The following is a 22,788-nucleotide window of genomic DNA, read 5'->3' as shown; positions in this document are numbered from 1 at the left end:
CAATACACATGATTAGTTCTAATCTGGTTGAGAATTATCCACCATGTCCTTGGGAGGTGAAAGCCAATCTGTTTTTCAGAGATATACAGGAAATTCTTGAGATCCACAGTTACAGTATTTTCTCAGGTTTCCTTCCAATACTGGACAGGTCAGAGTTGCTATTCCTAAGGATATAGCGTCCACATTTAATATTTATGTAATCACAGAATGAATGAAAGTATGTTATTGATTGTTTTAAATTTTTCTAAATCCTCTAAGAAGTGCTTGTCTTTGCAGTTGTGCTGGAGGTAAATGACTTAAAGACTGATAGCTAGAAGGTGGAAGAGCTCTTAACCCTTTCAGACCCTGTGGCTACAATTATGGAAATATAGTTTTACTGTGTCGTAAGTGCAACAGAAATATTTTTCTTCCATGGGAAACTAATGTTCACGTTCCTTAAGCCTAGCTTACACGACGACACTGGGTTGCAGGCAACTGCGCTACCGGCCACTGCGCATGCGCGCCGCGCGTTTGCGCAACTCGTTAGTGAAACTAAACACTTTCGGCGTGTTCCAACTTTGGCGACACTAGTTGCATGAGTTTTGAGGTTATGTGTGTTCCTAGAGTGTAGACAAACTGAAGTATGAAGTGGGGAACGGAGAATAACGTTCGCTTTTTGGTCTTCTATGCTTTGCAGCGATGCTGATTACAAAAATGACCAACATATTGCTGCCGCTGAGACCGTCATGTGCGATCATGACATAGATGGTTTACAATATCTGAGCTGCAGGGCAAAATTTATTGAGTTAATAGGGGCTCATATACAACTGAATTAAGAAAAATACAAGCAAGTGTAATTCTAGCTGTGGCAATACTCTCGCCTACAAGACTAAAATCCCATCGTTTGAGTTGGCCAACTCTTTGTTAAGGAATATTGTCGATAGGAGGGAAGGCTACACAAATTAAAGAAGCTGCATTATTTATTCAATATTCATCTATTTAAAATGTCGCTGCAGTGCTCCCTATTCACTTATGTTAGAATTTTGAAATATTGCCACTGTAAAGATCTATCTTCAAGAGAGTAGTTTGCAATCCATTCTCTTCTTAATGCGGCCTGCTTCGAGTAATTATTGTTGCTAATTTAATAATTATTACTGTTAATATTAATAATTATTGGTGTTAATGAAATAGCGTCATCACCAACTAAAACCATGCCGAGTGTTCTCGATTGTAATGCACGCAATATGATATGTAATTTCAGTTCTGGCGACAGTGCTTCATGTATTACAGTACCTTTATTCTTTATCGCATAATTTAGAAGAAACATGAACAGTTCTGCTGACATTCAAAGATAATTAAAAGAACTTCTTGGATCTTCCGTTATAAATTATTTCAGCAAGGATGCTGAGCAACCGAGCTGACGTCTTTTCTTTATCCATCCAGTCACGAATCGAAACACCTTTCTTATTTTTTTTCTTATGCAACGATTCCACGCAACAAGCTTTAAGCCCATCACAACTCATGCGAGGAGCAGCTGCCAAAACTTTCATTTCAGACACGACTCAGGGACCCACAAAACGATGAAACTGAAGTGAATACTGGTGTCGCCGTGTCTACAGTCAAATACGAAACCACTTGCGTGCAACTCATTCCACGCCAAGAGTGGCGCAACCCAATGTCGTCGTGCAAACTAGGCTTTAATGTCCATTTTTCTCATCACGCACAAGTGCTGTCACCTGTTGCGGAGTGCACGAAACATATCACCAAGTGGGTGTAGAAGTGCGCACCAGCTTGTGACCTTCTGAATACACACAAGTGATTGGTGAGTTTTATTCCAGTGTATTATCGAATGTTAGTGTCGTTGTTTTGCATGAGTGTTGTTGAATCATCGATTTATTTATTACAACAATGAATATTTCAAAATTAATTATTTTAGTCCATAAAAAGTAGCCATGTTTTTCAGTATTGACAATTGTAACTGTGAGGTCTCGAGCACAATATATGATGTAACCTAGAAGTGTTGTGTTTACTTGATGTGAAATGGTTGTTGTAATTGTTTCTTCACTATCCTAACAATATCACGAACTTTTTTTTGTCATTTTTTCAAAGTAGACGAATCTGACAAGTCTGTTGTGTTATTAGTAATTGTTATGAGTGACAGCTAGGAAAATTAACATTTTATTCGAGCTCCATTTATCAGCAACCTGGTTAGGCCTAGTGTACATTATTATACATAGGAATGGACTACTAATTGGTTTACTGTTTGGGATTTTTTAAATTTTTCAGTTCAGTTCATCATTTAAAAGAAACAGTATTTCAACAATGAGCGAGATGCAGATGCCGTATTAGAGTTGCTGATGAGTGGGGAGATGTCAGACTTCGATTTATCATCAGCTAAAGAATTATTACGTGTTGTAAAGTCCTCCTACACCTCAAGAGGAACAATCGTGAGAGTGGGGGCTGATAAACAGGTGAGAAACTAATGATCAGATATTCTCAAATAATAAGTGACATGTGTAATGACAATGGTGACAGTGATATTCAAGAAAGTGATATAATAATCAACAATGAAATTAGTGACACAAAATAAGTGTCATAAAAAAAAGGGACATAAAGTGTCGTCACTGTTCACATTCTAAACTAGATTCATTTTCTGACTGAGAACAACATCCTGCAGACCAGGAGATACTCTGTCCTTCAACTTGTTTCAGTAAGTACATTCCCAATGACCTCTTTAGCACTATGACTGATATGAAAAACATATAAGCATTGCGAAGTGGACAGAGAAGCAATTTCAAACAGACTACATCAGGAGAAATGAAAACGTTGTTTGGCTTCATATAATTATGGGAAGTCTAAAATTTCCTATAGTTCAAATGTATGGAGACACAATACTGTAACTGCAATTATTGTTAGACAATAGAGCCAGAGACAGATTCTTCCAACTGAAAACAAGTTTGCATATTCTTACGAAAACGGCTATAGCAGCTGACAATAAAGACAAGTTTTATGAAGTTCTGCCTATGCGTACTGCCACACCTAAGAGATGTCTAGAGTTACCTGCGGAAGAAGACTTAGCAGTTAATGTGGCAATGATCCCATTTACAGGTCATCTCTCCATAAAACAGTAAATGAACGGCAAATCAAATCCATCGGGTATCAAAGTGTACATGTTATAGACTAAGAGTAGACAAGCTTATGGTTTTATTCTTTATCAAGATGTATCAACTGAATTCCAGGAATCCTTGAAGGCACGTGGGCAAACACCAACAGTGGTTCTATAGTTAGCCCAGGGAATAAAAAAACGAAATAGAGCACAAGATATGTTTTGATAAAGTTTTTCCTTCATACAAGCTCATCAAAGAATTGAAACAAGAAAACATCTGTGCTACTGGAGTTGTCAGACTAAATAGTTTTACTAATTCTCCTCTAATAACAGACAATGACCACTGAAGAAGGAAAGTATCTTTTCAGAACAAACTTTTAACATATATGACATAAGACTGGTAAAATGGGTTGAGAACAAAACAGGTTCAGATTTTATTGGGAAAGGAAAAACTGATAAAGGTGAATACCGTGACAAGAAACAAAATAAATATGTTACTATCGGTTCCACAAAGATTGAATTCTACAACCATGGGACAGCTGAAGCTGACCTTCTTGATCAACTGATATCATATTACAGATTTTTTATAAAACCCAGGAAATGGACACTTGGAACAACTTTCCATGCTGCTGATTTTGCTGTGGTATAGAGTTGGATGGAGTACAGGACAAGTGCCAAAGTAGTTGGTTACCAACGAAGAAAATAATGGATCTTGTCCATTTGAATATGAGCCTGGCTGACATTCTGGCGTTATGTGGGAATGATACCCCTCCCCAAAGAAAAAATAGGTCGATCATCTGCCACACCTCCTGATACTCCTGTTCAAAGGCGACGAGAAGAAACTGAAACTCCTGAAGAGATTCAGCATGACGGAGCACAACACTTGCCTCTTCATGAAAATGGTACAGCTCCTACTTTTTGCAAATTCCCAGGATGCACGCGACCCGACGTTCAAGAGTAAAATCTGAAAAATATAGTGTACATCTTTGTTTCTCAAAGGAAAAGAACTGTTCCTGTTCTTTTCACTTAAATTAAAAGGGCATTTGAACGTAACTCCTTATATAGTGTTGGTTGTTAGCTTTAAACCGGGCGAATTTTATAACTATTCTATGTGTACAAGATTTCACATTTATGTGTAATATGTAAAAAAGATTTTTTCTTTGCGATGAGTTCACTGTTGACTGCGACCCAGTGTATGCGATTGTGTACAAACTACGTTTCGGAAAGGGGTGCATATATTTGTATAATTATTGATCCCAACATCATTAACAAAACCACCTAAAAGCAGTAGAGCGAAAAAAAGTTTCCTTTCTCCAGAAAAAATACTCAGGTCTGAAAGGGTTAACTGTGGCCGAAATCATTCTCATTTTTTCATTTAGTTCGATGTTAATTTTACTGGTGTGGTGGCTGTTAAACCACATTACTACTGCTATTGCTACTGTGCTAACCAGCGCTGAAGCTGTTGTCCATAACGTAGAAGTTGTTGTGCCTCACACCTTCTGTATTCCTTGTACGGAGTTTTTCTGCTTTCGTTATCAGGTGTTTTTCACAGCTTAACGTTCTGTCTAAAGTAACTCCTAGATATTCAGCTTCGTTGTGAGTGAAGGCGACGTTGTTGCAATTATCATAAGGTCTATATGAAACCTCCGTTTCAACTGGACTGGGCTGTAGTCTCCATTTACAGAAACAGTTAGTGATCGTAACCAAATCATTTGATAGATCATCCTCCGGTTCCTTTATTTCCTTGTGTTGGGCAGCTAGAGCCCAATCCTCTGCGTATCCAAATTGAAGAGGTTTTGTTGCAGGCGTACCAGCAATACACATGCCAAAGAGTAGAGGAGCTGTAACTGAGCCTTAATAATGACCACGAGGTTGAAATTGGCCAACAGCAGATAAAAGTATTACATAAAGTTATAGGTTCAGTGAAAACATGTCTTCATTTAAACGCAAAGTAATTATCACTGCAGATTTTTACGATATATCAGCGGATATCCGCATCAGTGAAAATCTCTGGAGATTGTATTTGCGTTAAATGTATGAAAGTCAACTGTGTCGGAGACAACAACAGAAAACACTAGGTTTCAACGACGATGGTTAATAATGAAGCAAACAAAATGTGTAATGATGAAAGCGACCTAATGCTAAGAAGGACTTCTTTGATAACGCGGTACAAGACTTCTCAGATCTGAATCAACAACTGGAACGGCCTGTTTATGCAAAGCGTTGTGCGAACTGCATAAAACGAACATCTGGGGCCTGATGGCATCTCAGAACTTCTGATCACCATTAAGAACGAACAAGCATGACTTGGTATTCATCCACCATGACAGGAAGAAAGTAATACAGGGTATCTCATATGTTTTTCCCTGGTAACAAACATACATAACGCAGAAAATATGTCACATAGACACATACCTTTCATGTTGAAGAGCAGGTAATGAGCTGTGGCCGGCTCGCGTTGATGCGGTTTGTTCTTTGGCATTTTGTCACAATTGAGTGGCGTCTTATTTCTCCCTGAGTTACTGCCATAACGAGTTGCTGACTTGCCTCCATCAGTGGCAGCAGCAGCACTTATCGATACTAGTACTGCTGTACAATCTTTGGTGTGACCGCTATATTTCCGTGTGGTGGTCTGTGTGGCAGTGGGGTCGGTCGTGACAGAGCAGCGAGGAAGTCTCCGCTGCGCGAGTTCAGGCCAGGACCGCAGGCTGCGTGCATGCGCGGTCGGATTGTGAGGCGCTAGCTGCGAGAGCTACAAAGTTCGTTGCCCACCGAACCTGGACACTGAAGTTGAGTGAACAGTTAACTTGTTATGAAACCTCAACTGCTGTAACATCTCTTCGTTCATTGCCGATAGTTGCTTCCTGGGCCATTCTGGCTAGCAGCAATGTATGGTGTGTTGGAGTCGGTGAAATTTTGCAGCCGTCTGCCGGTATGGTCTTTAACTATTAAATTGGTTGTTACTTATCAGTGAAGTGCTCCAGCGGTATGTTCTGCCTTGTGGCCGTTAACACCCCAGTCACCTGTCCTGGTCATTGGCGTAGTTTTCCAGCAGTGTGTTTTCCTCGCTGTGTTAATGCTGCCCGGCACGGCTTGTGGTTCGACAGCCTTGTAGTTATTTGTTCATATTTTTTTCTTAGAGTGGTTATTGTGCTTTGGCTTCTTGAGACCCTAGTTTTGAAGACATAGTGCTGCTGGTATTTTCATCCTCGGCTGGTACTTCCCACTGTTGTGCCATTGGTCGGGCAGAAGGGAATTGATTAGGTTGCTTAACGGTCCTTCAGCCGTCCCTGGATCGGATTGTCATCCCGTTATTTAACCTTACTCTTGGCTGCATGTCTCACTCACCTTACGTTAGAGTTATCTCCTCAGACTGACCCTTGGAACACTTCTGAGCACCACTGCTCTGTTGGTTTTAGATTGTGATTTTCATTTTAGTCTGAAGTACTGTGCAAGGCCTTCAGCTATCTATTAATTTAGTTTGTTTTAATTTTTAATAAGGCCCTCAGCTGACTTAAAATTTGACGATTGATTTGTTTAAAAACTAAATTTTGAAAGTTTGTTCTATCTGAAATTCTTGTTATCCAGGCCTTAAGCCCTGAGTTGTTCAATGTCCAGTGTGTGGCCTTCAGCTGAGATTTTACATGAAATATTTTTAAGATAAGGCCTTCAGCGGTCTTAAATTAAAATTTGAAGATTAGTTTGCTTAAAAAGAATTTTTTTTAGAATTTGCTCTATCTGTAATTCTTGTTATCCAGGCCCTAAGCCCTGAGTTGTTCAATATCTTATGTGTGGCCTTCAGCCGAGTATTTACGCGAAACATTTTTTAAGTAAGGCCTTCAGCCGCATGCATTCTTTAAAGCAATTTTTTATAATTTGTGTTCAGGCCTTCAGCCGTTCTTGTTTTTGGTGTGGTTTTGGGCCTCCAGCCCAGGAGGTATCTCAAGTTTTCTTAACTAGGCCTTCAGCCATGTTGTTTTGTTTTGATCCTCTTAAGGCAATGTGTAATTAAATGGTTCTTAGGAAAATACAAGTTTGTGTGTTTTGTGCAACTGACAGTAACTGATTACAACCCCCTCCACAACCATAACTTGATCCGCTCTATCCTGCGAAACCAGATTTCAGGTATAATATTCAAATTTTTGTGTACGTACGCACACAATAAATTTCGACGAGTGTTCCTTTCGCTTCCCGAAGGATATTCAGGCCATATTCCAACTCCACGCATCTGTTGGTCAACATTTCGTCAAGGGTGGATGTTATGACGTCAGTAATTCTATGTCAAAATGCTGCGATGGCGTTCACTGGTGTTTGTTAAACCTGGTGCTCCTTGGCATAAAATCTTCCTCAATCTCAGCCAGCATGGCAACAGGAAAGTCATAACGACCACTGTAACCTATTAGCTGGAGGGACTGCACGATCTGGACTCCGTACGCAGGGAGAAGAGGTTGTTTACGTAGGATGCGGTGGACTAATGTATTCGAAATGTGCAGCTGACGTGAGACTCTGTAAGCTGGCTTCTTGGGGCTTCTCACGAAGGCGTCCATCACTGCCTGAATCGTCTTCGCACTGGGTCCAGGCCTGTGTGTTCTAGGAGGATCACAGACGCTCTCTGTTTCTTGAAACTTCACATACCAAACCGTGATGTTTTTAACTTCTGGTGGCTCTCTATGGTGTGCTGTCTGGAAGTTTCTCTGGACTGTTTTGGTGACTTGTCTCGGGTTACGAGAAAAACAAATTAACTGTAAGCCCGTCTGTACACAAAAACTTGAATACGCCACATGCAATTCTAGATAAAAGGTATTTGTCTGTGTGTCATATTTTATGCCTTATATGTGTAATCAGGGAAAGAGCTCAACATTTCAGGCATTACCTCTGACCACGAACAATGCGATGGCCGACTGTCTTCACTTAACGACTGAGGGCAGTGGCGTTTGTGTAGAGCTGTCAGTGCTAACAGACAAGCAATACTGTGAAAAGCAATCGCAGAAATCAATGTGGGACGTATGGTGCTCGTATCTGTTAGGACAGTGCTGTGGAATGTGGCATTAATGGACTGTGGCAGCAGAAGATCGGCGCAAGTGCCTTTGATAACAGCACGTGACCATATTGATTGGACCCCAGACGACTAGAAAACTGTGTCCTCATCAGATGAGTTCCGATTTCAGTTGGTAAGAGATGATGGTAGGGTTTGAGTGTGGGGCAGGCCCCACGAAGCCATGGACCCAAGTTGTCAACAAGGCACTGTGAAAGCTGGAATATATTGCGAATAATTCGAGTGAAGAATTTGGCTACCCAAATCTACCGACGTGAATCCTATCGAATATTTATAGGACATAATCGAGAGACCAGTTCGTGCACAAAATCCTGCACGGGCAATATGGACGGCTATAGTGGCAGCATTGCTCAGTATTTCTACAAGGGACTTCCAATTACTTATTGAGTCCATGCCACGTCGAGTTGACCTACTACGCTGGGAGGAAGGACATCACACGATATTAAGAGATATCCCATGACTTTTGTCAACTCATTGTACTGAGGCCATCCTGTTCGTCTATTACAGTGTCGGGTATGTTGCACATTTGATGTTCTTAGGTTGGGCCTCTCCTAGATGAGGTAGTCTGGTGAGGAACCACACATAGTGATATACCTGCCGTGCTTTAACATAATCACCGTCTTCTAAGAGAACTGCGTACTTATTACACGATTTGAGCCTTGTTTGATGACCATCTGGATAAACGTATTCAGTGACCGGCTCACTCCTTCAGACTGATTGTTAAAGAAGACCTATGCTAAGTTTCGGAACATACTCTAGTGCATTTGACCAAATCCCACACTCCAGAACCCGTATGTTTCATTTCTTGGACGCATACATATGGATTTCTTAAAATTTAAATCATATTTCTGTCTGTGGATAGAGTGTTGTGAAACTGCAAAATGGGGACCGGTTTAGCAGTCACATACTTAAGTTGGTGTGCTTTCGAACACGACGTTTTTAGGGAGACTTAAACAAGGCGATGATTTGCTGTGGTATATTGTGAAGTATCACGAACTTTGATATCTCGCGCACACACGAAAGAAAAAAAAATACAGCTCCACATACATTCAACATCAGAAAAACTTCGCCGTGGAGAATCATAAAAAGTAGTTTTTATAAGGAAAGGATTTGTCTTACTGAATTGTTTCCCAGAGATGACATTCTACAATTAAACGTTACAAAATCAGTGCCTAATTCCTCAAAATGAACGGCGGAGAGTACTGTCGCAGTGAGTTTGATGATTGCTCGACAGAACTTGTCGGCGAGCCACTCATGGTACTCACAAACTGCAGCATTCCTCCCGGGTACCTGGTTTTCCTACAGCCATCCATTGATCTCACATCTTCAGATTTTGTCCCAATTTTGATGGAATGAGAGAAAATTCGTTTCCTGAAGATTATGTGGTTCAGGAGGTGGCGATAAAGTCGTAGATGGTGTAACTGAACTGATGGACGACACTATTTCCTCCATTTTTGTTTCTACAGCCAAACCGTTTGTTGCTACACTCCAGATTTTCTCCCCAAGTTTGCAAACCCTACTGTTTTTTCTTACTGTCCCAGATTTTGAATTTATTGTTTTAATCTCTTCTGAACTCTGTTCATTTGTTTAACATCTATTGTTCCATGTTTAGGAATCGTTCTTCACTATTTTTCACAGTTTGACCTAGTACTAACAAGATATTTTTCGTATGAAAGTGTCTCTGCTCTACTGTTTTAAACACTTGGTCATCTTTTGTAATTCCTTTATCAAGTTTACCACGTCCGATACTCACACTGCTTCATATTACACTTTTGGCTACAAGATTATCATTTTGGCTAAACTGTTTTCGTCACAAGCAAAGCACAATGTAAAAATCTAATTTTTTACAAAAGAAATTATTTTGTACTTAACCTCAAATTTCCATCTGCTGCTGCCGACAGTGCCAGTCTCTCTATTGTCCAATATGTGTCCTTTGGAATCACATTCGTCAGCTCCACAATATGTATTTTATGTTACTTCCTTCGACATTTTAATATTTAATGCACACCGTATTATTATCCCAGCTGACGCTCAAATTCTAATGGCTCCCACCTTTACCTCTATTAAAGTTCATTTCGTTATAAGAATGAATTAACAAACATCGCTTGAGCAACATGTTGGTTTGTTCTGCAATTCTCCACTATTTGCAAACAAGTAGAGAATAAATAATCGTCTATACTTCGAAAAGATGTCAATGAATCAAGCATCGAATAGGAAAAGATCGTGTTCTCTGGAACATCCGAATTGGGGCTTCTCTTCTGAATTTCCTATCCCAAAGTTGTGTGGTTTATGTTTTTGACAGAAAATTTTAGGGTGTATCTAAAAGGGAACTTTGTCTTCTGTACGTTATATGTTCGCTGTGGGCCCATGAGGACTACGCTGGGGGTGAAAAGAAGGTGTACATCTGCGTTTTCGTCAGTAAACCGTTTTGTTTTGATGTATACTTTCTACATATTTTTTAATAAATTCTGAATATTTTTTAAAAACTAAAACCTGCAATTGTTGTATTATACTTATACACTGAAACTAAATTACTCTGATTTCTAGAAGTCTCATTTAACACCTGTTCTAATTTTTTTAGTGCTATTCTGATTATTTTTACAAGGTGTCCGATTTTGGCAAGCTTTCTTCAAACTCAGTAAGTGTAAGGTCTTTGAAACGAACTTTGTGAGAATAACATTTAATTATATTTTGTAAGAGTAAAATGTAAGTGGTGCCTAACCTTAAAAAGTAAGTACTATATGCTTTCAGAACATGTTCTTTTACTGTTTCCTATTTTTTCACATTAAAACAAAGTGGGTGTCTGATTTTGGGCTCTTTCCTCTACAAATGACCCAACAGATACAGATGTAGATCAGGTGATTTCCGAAAATATTTGCTTACATAACACGCGGTAAAAAGTGTGTTATATTAACGGAAGCTCCGTGAACACCAAGAAGGTCTCGTTTCCCGTATTCAGAACAAATATATACATATACAGTGTAACAACAGGATGATGTGTCAAAGAACAAATTACCCTCACACTGTTTGGCGACCAGTGTCTGCAATATGTCACTGGTATTAGGCCTTCTAAGTACAATCGCTATACATCGCTTCATCACAATTCGAACACACTTGAGATCGATTATTGATCTGTTAGCATAATTTGGCCAACTGATTCACGGAAATGGACCTCCAAGAAATTAAACATTTACCTTTATATGTTCAGCTATGTGGTCTTTGGATTCTTTTCAACAGTCCAGTTTTCATCGACACGAGTGTGTGGCAGCTCTAAGTGTCCAGTATTGTCTCTGTGTGTCTGTTAAAGAAATAATAGGCCCTGAACTTCAGTGCAGCTCTACACGAGACATTTTAGACAAAGCGGGCAAGTGCTCATTGAGACAAATTGCTTGCGAATTGCAGCGGTGCAGAAGTTCAGCAAAACCATGACAGTGACGTAGCGTTTCTGCAGCAAGCTTTTACTTGTAACCACTAACCCACGATGGCAGCTCTCGTTAACGCCCTTTTATCGGGGGTGAATGTAATTTCCTCAGCTCGTCGGCAAATGTATGTGGATCTTGACGGCCAGGCACTTACCATCATACACGTAATTCTTCTTCTTTAAGCGACTGCTGTTGACAGCCCCTATTTACTCGACATCATACATTAATAGTCGTAATTACGTTTCGGGTCAATCACATCATGGATTAGTATCTCTCTTTGTTCGACTGTGGAAGAAACACAGTCGTGATTTTCTTACATTTAACGAAGTGTTTACTTCTGTACATTCACTCACTTCTGACATTTATCTCCGACAATGTCTGTGAGGTAAAAAATAGACGTCGTTCCGCTAACGTTGGGGACAAAAATGTAACTGTTTGTAAAAGGAGGAATGGAAAACCCATGTCCAGCTTCTCGTGGGCAAAAAAGGTATTGCACAGGTTGTAGTATGACGCAACAGACGTGACGAGCGAGGCTCACTCGCGAGAAAACAGATGCAATCTTGTTCGCACTAATAACGAAAATTAGGAAGTCCAATATTAAAGATGTTACCTTTCATGCCTTTCCAGACATATTTTTACAGTACACACACTGATCATAGCTTTTGCTATAATACAAATGAACCAGGATGAAGAATAGATGTAGTTGCAAAAGCACAGAAATACCGAAGTGCGAATATGACTTTACATGGACAGTTAATCTGCATTACTAAATAGTTAATAGTTGCTGGCAAAAGTAGGGGGTGCTTCTGAATGGGAAAATAAAGACGCTGGAAGATCATAATATCATCATCATCGTCATATCTATGGATTCTTCTGTCACATCTTAGTAGCACAATCTCATAGTTAAGACTGAAATAGAAACACTGCGTTTTTTATGGTTCCGTACCACAATAGATAAAAACGGATCCCTTATACACCGAAGAGCCAAAAAACTGTTACATCGGCCTAATATAGTGTAGGGCCCCCGCGAACACGCAGAAGTGCCGCAAAACGACGTAACACGCACTCGACTAATGTGTGAAGTAGTGCTGGAAGGAACTGATACCATGAATCCTGCAGGGCTATCCATAAAACCGTAAGAATAAGAGGGGTTGCATACCTCTTCTGAAAAGCACGTTGCAAGGCATCCCACATACGCTCAATAATGTTCATGTCTAGGGAGTTTGGTGACCAGAGGAAGTGTTTAAACTCATAAGACTGTTCCTGGAGCCACTCTGTAGCAATACTGGACGTGTGGGGTGTCGTATTGTCCTGCTGGAATTTCCCAAATCCGTCGGAATGCAGAACCGACATGAATTGATGCCGGTGATCAGACAGGATGCATACGTACGTGTCACCTGTAAGGGTCGTATCTAGACGTATCAGGGGTCCCATATCCAACTGCAAACGCCCTACACCATTACAGAGCCACCACCAGCTTCAACAGTCCCCTGCTGATTTATTTATTTATTTATTTATTTCACGCCAAGTTCCGTAGGACCAAATTGAGGAGCAAATCTCCATGGTCATGGAATGTGTCAGTACAAGAAATTGCAACATAAAAGTAATAACAGATAAAAATAAGTGTTTATGAATCATAAAAAAGTCAGTCCATACGTTTAAGTAAACGTAATCAGCAGTACAACAAGAATCAGCTTAATATCTGAAGGAACTCCTCGACAGAAAAGAAGGAGAGACCCATCAGGAAACTCTTCAGTTTCGATTTGAAAGCGCGTGGATTACTGCTGAGATTTTTGAATTCGAATGGTAACTTATTGAAAATGGATCCAGCAGTATACTGCACACCTTTCTGCACAAGACTTAAGGAAGTCCGACCCAAATGCAGGTTTGATTTCTGCTTAGTATTAACTGAGTGAAACCTGCTTATTCTTGGGAATAAGCTAATATTGTTAACAAGAAATGACAGTAAGGAATACATATATTGAGAAGCCAGTGTCAAAATACCCAGACTCGTGAACAGGGGTCGACAAGATGTTCGTGAACTTACAACAGTTATTGCCCGAACCGCCCGTTTCTGAGCCAAAAATATTCTATTAGAATAGGAAGAGTTACCCCAAAATATAAAACCATACGACAAATGAAAATAAGCAAAGTAGACTAATGTTCGTGTCGAACGATCGCTCACTTCAGATACCGTTCGAATAGTAAAAATGGCAGCGAGAAGTCTTTGAACAAGATCCTGAACATGGGCTTTCCACGACAGCTTACTATCTATCTGAACACTTAGAAATTTGAATTGTTCAGTTTCACTAATCATATGCCCATTCTGTGAAATTAAAACGACAGGTTTTGTTGGGTGTAAGAAACTGTAAAAACTGAGTGTCACTGTGATTTAGCGTTAGTTTATTTTCTACAAGCCATGAACTTAGGTTATGAACTGCACTATTTGAAACCGAGCCAGTGTTGCATACAACATCCTTTACTACCAAGCTAGTGTCATCAGCAAGCAGAAATATTTTAGAGTTACCTGTAATACTAGAGGGCATATCATTTGTATAAATAAGGAACAGGAGTGGCTCCAACGCTGATCCCTTGGGAACCCCCCCCCTCCCCAATTTGACCGTACCCCACTCAGACCCCACATCACAGCGATTCTCGACACTGTGAATAATGACCTTTTGCTATCTGTTGCTAAAGTAAGAGGTGAACCAATTGTGAGCTACTCCCCGTATTCCGTAATGGTCCAACTACTGGAGCAATATCTTGTGATCAACTCTATCAAATTCCTTAGTTAAAGCAAAAAATAAGCCTAGAGTTCGAAACCTTTTGTTTAACCAATCCAGTACCTCACAGAGAAAAGAGAATATAGCATTTTCAGTTGTTAAACGACTTCTAAAGCCTAACTGTACATTTGATAGCAAATCGTGTGATATAAAATGATCAATATCCTTACATACACAGTCTTTTCAATAACTTTAGCAAACATTGATGGCATAGAGATAAGTCTAAAATTATCTGCAATATCCCTTTCTCCCTTTTTATAAAGCGTCTTTACTACTGAGTACTTTAATCGTTCAGGAAACTGACCATTCGTAAAGGAAAAATTACAAATATGGCTAAATATAGGACTAACAAGTGCAGCACAGTACTTTAATATTCTGCTAGGCACTCCACCATAACCATGAGCGTCCTTAGCCTTCAGTGATTTAATTATTGACTCAATCTTCCTCTTGTCTGTATCACAGAGGAGTATTTCAGACATCAATCTCGGAAAGGCATTTGCCAAGAAAGTTATATGATCCCCTGTAGAAACTAAATTTTTATTTAATTCACTAGCAATGCTCAGAAAATGATTGGTAAATACTGATTTATCAGTAACAGAAATATTTCTACTGCGAACTGACTTTACATCGTCGGCCTTATGCTGCTGACCAGACACTTCCTTCACAACTGACCATATCGTTTTAATTTTATCCTGTGAATTAGCTATTCTATTTGCGTACCACATATTATTTGCACTCCTAATACTATTTTAAGCACCTTGCAATACTATTTGTAATAGGCTACTGTAGCTTGATTGTGACTACTTCTGACATTTTGATATAATTACCGCTTTGTTCTACATGATATCCTTATCCCACTAGTCAGTCACCCGGGCTGTCCATTATTGCTAGTACCCCGTTTAGAACGTTCTAACGGAAAGTAACTCTCAAACAGCATGAAAAATTTGTTAAGGAAAGCATCATATTTATCATCTATGTTACTGGCACTATAAACATCCTGCCACTCTTGTTCCTTGACAAGGTTTAAAAAACTCTCTACTGTTATTGGATTAACTTTCCTACATAGTTTGTAATTAAATGTGAAATTTGTTTGAGTACTAAAGTCTTTTAGTGTTAAAATTCGTGTATCATGGTCTGAAAGGCCATTCACCATTCTACTAACAGAATGTCCATCTAGTAATGAAGAATGAATAAAAATATTGTCTATGACTGTGCTACTGTTCCCCTGTACCCTAGTTGGAAAGAACACATTCTGCATCAGATCATATAAATTTATGAGATCTATCAACTTACTTGCACCATCATATACAAAATTTGTATTGAAGTCACCAAATATAACCAGTTTCTGGTACTTCCTACAAAGTGAATCAAGAACTCTCTCTAGCTTGAGCAGAAATGCTCTGAAGTCAGAGTGAGGGAATCTATGAACAACAACAATTAGAAGCAAGACCCCGATTGTCAAATTATTTAAGTGGTGCTCTGATATGCCAATAATTTCAAAGTCGACATCTGTAAGCAGTTCACAAACTTTATCTCTAATATCTGTTATATTTTGATGAAATATGCTAATTCCTTCTCTACTTCCTTTAAGCAAGAATACCTATTAGCTGACTTCAATCTAAAAAAAGTGCAGCTCTAACAGCAACTACTACAGGATTTTTTGCATGAGTGATACCACCACCACCCACTACACTGTCACCTGTAGGCTTTGCCAGCCTCCTCTTCCCATACCTATTGAGGTGCAGACCAGGCCTAGTGAATCCCGATCTACTGACAGACCCAACTGGCACCACTGAGATGTAACCCATGCCCTCTGCCATCCCCAGCCCCATGTTAACGCGCCTAACAGCCGCATTTAGATGAGACCGATCATGATGCTGAAACAGTTGCACGAAATGAACATTAGTGCCACCAGTTTGAGTAGCTATCTTAAGCACGTCACCACCTACATCACATTCCCCGTCCCTATCAAGACTGTTCCCTACTCCACCCACTATCACTACCTGATCCTCCTTCGTAAAATTCCTACATAACTCCCCTACGCAGTCAGTCACTTGAGCCAACCCTGCACTAGGTTTCACAATGCTGATGACGTACTCACTCCCCAACACTTCCTGCAGCTGCTGGCCCACACCTCTACTTTGTGAACTACCTAGGAGCAGAACCTTTTTTCTGTTAGACTTTGCAGCTGACGAAGACCTCCTAACTGTTGAGGACTGCTGCATGTTCCCTACATCTACAGCTAAACAAGGCTCCTCTCTACTCATCTCTGACAGCTGGTCAAGTCTATTGCATATACGCAAAGTATAACTGTCTGAATACCTCTTCTTCCTAGCTACCTTGTTGCCAACTGCCAGTTCCCTTTCCCCACCACCCTTCACCCCCTCAACCTATCTAGTTCCTCCTTTGCGCGTTGTAACTGCACCTGAAGGGCACAGATCTTACGCTCCTGCCTCTCTATTAACTTATTTCTACTACAGATTCTGCATTCCCAGGAGAGGATCTCGCTAGCATGCCCACTGGCTTCCCCATTGCATTCCCCCCAAAGAAAATACTTTGAACAAATCCCACACCGTAACCCATTACTCACAAACCTACGACAGACCCCACACTTCTCACTCATGGTAAAATTTTACAGTTACTGAAAAAAAACTATACATCTACGTTACCAAAGTTCAGTTACACCAGTAGAACTATTTATAGAACTAACAATAGCGGTCTCGAAAATCTCTGTATACTAAGAATGCAACTATTTGAAATAATACTACTACACCACAGCTTATACCAATACCAACAAAACTTCACAAAATTATTATCTAAAACCAAAAATTCAAACGGCCATTGGAACTCTCAACGAAGTTAAAACACTGAATGAAAATTTTACTTGTCCAGCGGTTCTAGGCGATTCAGTCCAGAATCACGCGGCTGCTACGGTCGCAGGTTCGAATCCTGCCTCGGGCATAGATGTGTGTGATGTCCTTAGGTTAGTTAGCTTTTAGTAGTTCTATGTCTAGGGGACTGATGAGCTCAGATGTTAAATCCCATAGTGCTTAGAGCCATTTTTTGAAAATTGTACTGAAATATTTCACTAGAAACAATAAGAAACGTCAACTGAAAACGAAAGCACAAAGTTTACTAAACGACTTCAATGCACAGAAAACTCAACGCAGCGAGCGAACGTTTCCAAAAGTTTATTAAATCGTTATTTCACCACAAACAGCTCGAAACCGCTGAAAACTATTAAATTCAATAACTGTATAACAGTGCACAAATAACTTTGTCAGTTCTTAGCTTTATAACCGCAACAGACGCACTGCACGCCGCAAAACGTAAACACACTGATGTGCAGGGCCCTTGGATTCATGAGGTTCTCTCCATATACGTACACGTCCATCTGCTCGATACAATTTGAAATGAGACTGTTCCGCCCATGCAACATTTTTCCTGTCATCAACAGTCCAATGTCAGTGTTGACGGGCCCTCGCGAGGCGTTGACCTTTGTGTGGTGCAGTCATGAAGGGTACACGAAGGGGCCTTCGGCCCCGAAAGCCCATATCGATAATTTTTCGTTGAATGGTTCGCACGCTGACACTTGTTGATGGCCCAACATCGAAATCTGCAGCAATTTGGAGATGGCTTGCACTTTAGTCACGTTGAACGACTCTCTTCATTCGTCGTTAGTCCTGTTCTTGGACGATCTTTTTCCGGCCGCAACGATGTCGGAGACTTCATGTTACATCGGATTCTTGATATTCACGGTATGCGTGTGAAAAGGTCGTACGGGAAAATCCGCTCTTCAACGTTACCTCGGGGATGCTGTGTTCCATCGCTCGTGCACCGATTGTAACATCACGTTCAAAGTCACTTAAGTCTTGACTACCTGCCATTGTAGCAGCAGTAACCAATCTAACAATTGCGCCAGTCACTTTTTGTCTTACATAGGCGTTGCCGACCGTAGCGCCGCATTCTGCCTGTTTACATATGACTGCATTTGAATATGTATGGCTGTACCAGTTGCTTTGGCGCTTCGGTGCAGGATCTCTTTATTGTTAGTCCGTCTTCCTGCCTGCCCGACTGTCTTAGACCCCTTTTTCTCAGGAACGGGTAGACGTATCAAACTGAAATTTGGCATGTGCTAAGGTCTGCAGTCTCTTCGCGGTGAAAAAAGTTAAGCTTCTTACGTCAATGCAATCAATACCTAGGGTCGTTTATGTCACATATTTCGATACATGGAAACTCAATAAACAACACCTTTTGGAAACTTCCCGTTGACCTAAAATCACGAAATTTGTCAAGAAGCAAGGTTTCACAGTGCTCGTAAAGGAAAAATTCTGAACCATGTTAATTTGTACTTATATCACACGAAAAAAATATTTTTTTTTCCATCGTTATCCATCTGTGAGTTTGGCTGATAGTTAAGACCTCTTTTTCTCAGAAATTAAAATAGCAAATGTGAAAGTACACAAAAAAGTTAAACTTAGAACTCAAATAATAGAAAATACAGGATGGAAAAATAACAATTTTATGAAAAGGATAGTTTCTACTCACCATGTAGCGGAGATGCTGAGTCGAAGATAGGCACAATAAAAAGACTGTCAAACAAAGCTTTCGGCCAAACAATGCTTGCCCGCGAAAGGCAAAGGTCCCGAGTTCGAGTCTCGGTCGGGCACACAGTTTTAATCTGCCAGGAAGTTTCAATGCTTCATCAGGATACACACACAAACACACACACACACACACACACACACACACACACACATATATATATATATATATATATATATATATATATATAAACACAACTCACACACACATGATCACAGTCTGTGGCTGCCAAGGCCGGCCTATTCTGATGAAGGCCTGTTTGGTCGAAAGCTTTGTTTGACAGTCTTTTTGTTGCGCCTATCTTCGCCTCAGCATCTCCGCTGTGTGGTGAGTAGCAACTATTGTTAAAGTCTTGGAATTCCCGGGCCCGATATCTTGCCAGCGTCGGTATCAACAACAGACAAAAATCATCGAGATTTCCGGGATGGATGAACTGTCTGTACAATAATCACGTGTGTATGGAACAGTCGGAGGGTGAAGCATGCTAGAACGTGACCATTTTTTTCGTAGTAATAACCGTTTATTTCGAACTGGTTTTCGGCATACTGGGACATCGTCAGGAAACAGCTGACAAGCTTTCACAGGAAAGAATAATGTGCTGGAAACTAAGCATTATAAACAATGATACCATTAAATCTTTGGTCATGATATTAACTGAGAAATGTGAAATCGTGCGGTCATCAATCACCGTATCAAGCATCTTAAATTACGAAGTTAAATTATAATTTACAAAATTGATAGTTTTAACGGAGTATACCAATAAAATTCATAGTAAGGAAATATACAAGTTGTATTAATATAATACTTAAGAATTCTGTTGTGGTAAAAATTTGTGGAGCTGAAAGTAACCATTGGGGTGAGTTCTGGGGTTTAGTGGTGTTAGATTGATCATGTGAAGATTAAGAGTGGAAACGTGCTTGGTTGTTGCTGATCATTTAGAACTAGGAGTGAGTTTTGTCATTTTTTTACACTTTTTGCTCGTATCGCTTCTAATCCTGGAAATCCATTCATTTTAATTTTACTTGTAGAGATTATCACACTATATGTAGCAACAACATGTCTAAATTTATATACTGTAGCCTTTATTCCTTTTTCAGTACAGTCTATTATGACCTGGTTGTCAGCAGAGAGTTATAAAATTCACATTGTAAATAATAAGTGTCAATTACTATTTAAAGCCAATTTTTATGACCGCATCGATATAAATGTTAAAAAATGTGGGTGAAAATGAATACTGTTGACAGTCTGCATTGTTAATGCATGCTGATACGGAATCACATTTCAGAGGATGAATTTTAATCTTATTATTTACATAGAAGTATTGAACAATTGAAATTAAGTGCACTGCGAGTCTTATATTTCAAGAGTTTCCAACGGTAAGTTTCGCTTCGTCTCGACAAATTACTTCTTGTAGTCTATGAACACACAGCAATTGGGTAAATTAAATCCGCTTCCTTTTCAGTTGCTTGTATAAGTGTGAAAATACTGTCTGAGTGTGATGGGCATCTGAGATCTGTGTATCAATAGTAAGTAATAATTTTTTGTTTATTATAGTGGCGTATATTTCATAAGTAGAACTTTCTACAACTATGGCGACGATGATGATGATGATGTTTTCGGCACACAACACCAAAAGCACCTAGAGATATTCTACTGTAATTTGTACTCTGAGTTAGGGCTTCATTCCGCTCTTATGGCACATATTCAGTCTACCAACAGGCAATCATAAAGTTTAGAAATGTCTGTAAATGTGTGATATATATTTTATTAGGTATATATTGATATGGTCAACACTCTGAGATTTTTTTAATTTTGCGCGTTTTTATTGTTTTTTATCACTTCTATTATGATGAGATCTTCAGTGTCAGTTACTCGTACTTTTATTTCAGATCCTTCTTCATTACTCGTCCATAAGGATTTAAAATAATATACCAACTTTGAACATGATATTCAGTTAATGAGTACTAACCTTGCTCCTGTTTGTCCAAATGACTAATTATTTTGCGTGCATTATTTTGAGTCCCATGTAAAAAAATTGTGAATACTGCTATGTATCAGCCCCTCGAGTCTTCTCTCGGGAATTTTAGGGTCTAATGCGCCAATGGGACATAATCTGACACGGTATCCCTCAGGATACTCTCTGTTGACCCATCATGCGTAGGGGACATCGGGTGGTTAAGTAATGGTCAATATCAATGAAATTCTCCAACAGCCATATAACTGAGGTGTTACTTTATTTTATTTTGAAGGCTACCAGTTTCGGTAGCCTTCAAAATAAAATAAATTAACACTTCAGTTACACGGCTGTTGTATAATTTCATTGATATAGACAATTACTCTATCAATCGTCCCGAGCCGAATAACTGCTTGCATAAGGGCAGAAGTGGACCAACACGGTACTGACTTGGTCATTTGTGAAGGTCTTTCTGTTGAATAGTTCATCAAGTTTTTCTGAGATTGTAATCATTTGTTTGTGCCTACATGTGCACTACATCTACTGATTTCCGTACTATTCTAACAATTCCTTTTTGGGGGGTCATCTTCTTGTCTTTTTGTCTTAGAGCGTATGTAACACGTAATGTACGAGAAAGCAGAGTGTCAGTTACGAATGCAAAAGTCTCTTAATTAGAGTTATTGGGAGAAACATGAAAATTAATGCTTCAAGGGCTACAATGAAGAGACAGTCTTTTTCTTATCACCTTCACTAAACTTAAATGGAGCTGTGTAGCATATGTCGTGGCCAGATGAATGGATGTTGTTTGGGCCAAAGAAATTCATTGTTGAATTTTCAAAAGGTAAGAAACGATCTGGAAGACTATTTAATGGAAAGCGGGTAATTGATGACAGAAAATATCTTCTATCTCGTAGTGTTTGGCAAATGGAGGACGATTGTAATGTTTCAGGGGAAAGGGAAGAAGTGAAAAAACAGATGAGAGGCGCCGTAGTGTTCCACACAGACTTTATGTATTTCTTCACACGTGATGTGAACTTATACAGGGTTATCCAGAAGTCCACCAACAAACTTTCTGTGGTTTTAATATGGAAAAGATGCCTGATAAACATGGGTGCTAAATGCATGTCTTACGAGCTAAGAGTACCTGTTAATGTTCGCTACTCTGCAACACCGCTGTTCTACTGGACATAACTAATCAATAATACTGCCCACCGAAATATGGCAAGCGAAGAGCTTGCAGTAGAAGAAATGTATTTCACAGTGTCGAAGATACACAAGTGCTAATAACTCTTAAGATATGTGTTTTAGAGCCCTTGTTTACGCGACCATTTTTATTTGATTTTGTCCATACTACTGACTATGAAAACTGATCAATGGTGTTCTGACTCGTCCTGTACATGCAGCACTTTGGTTTGGAGACGGATGGTCCCATTTGACTTGAGACTGTAATTATAGGGAGCAGTGTCTTCAGTTTCTACACTGAGGAACACTGAAAATAGCGTGCCCAAAAGGAAGAAATGTGTAAATGCGATATTATGCACGTGAGTTCAGTAGCATCCGATCTGCAAGTGATCCAGGTTTGGTGCCAGTGCGCATGCCCATTGACCCTGCAGTGGCGCTATTTAAACGAACGGAGGCATAGCGGACGAGTGATGCAAGTGTTGATTTCATCCAGACTCGAGGACATTCGGAGCGCAGAATGTCAGGTAGACGTATTAGTCGACATTTCTGGCAGTTAAGTCAGTTTGAGAGGGGCTTATTCATCGGCAGGCTGGTCGACATGCCGTGTGGCTCTTCAGGTCGATCATTCCTAGCGTTCCGTCACAGGATGTCTAATGTCTGGAGCAGTGGACACGAGATGGCAAACACGTGTGACGTACCGG

Source organism: Schistocerca cancellata, chromosome 7 (genome assembly GCF_023864275.1).
Source record: "Schistocerca cancellata isolate TAMUIC-IGC-003103 chromosome 7, iqSchCanc2.1, whole genome shotgun sequence".
In the NCBI taxonomy this organism is placed as follows: domain Eukaryota; kingdom Metazoa; phylum Arthropoda; class Insecta; order Orthoptera; family Acrididae; genus Schistocerca; species Schistocerca cancellata.
This window is presented reverse-complemented; position numbering follows the sequence as displayed.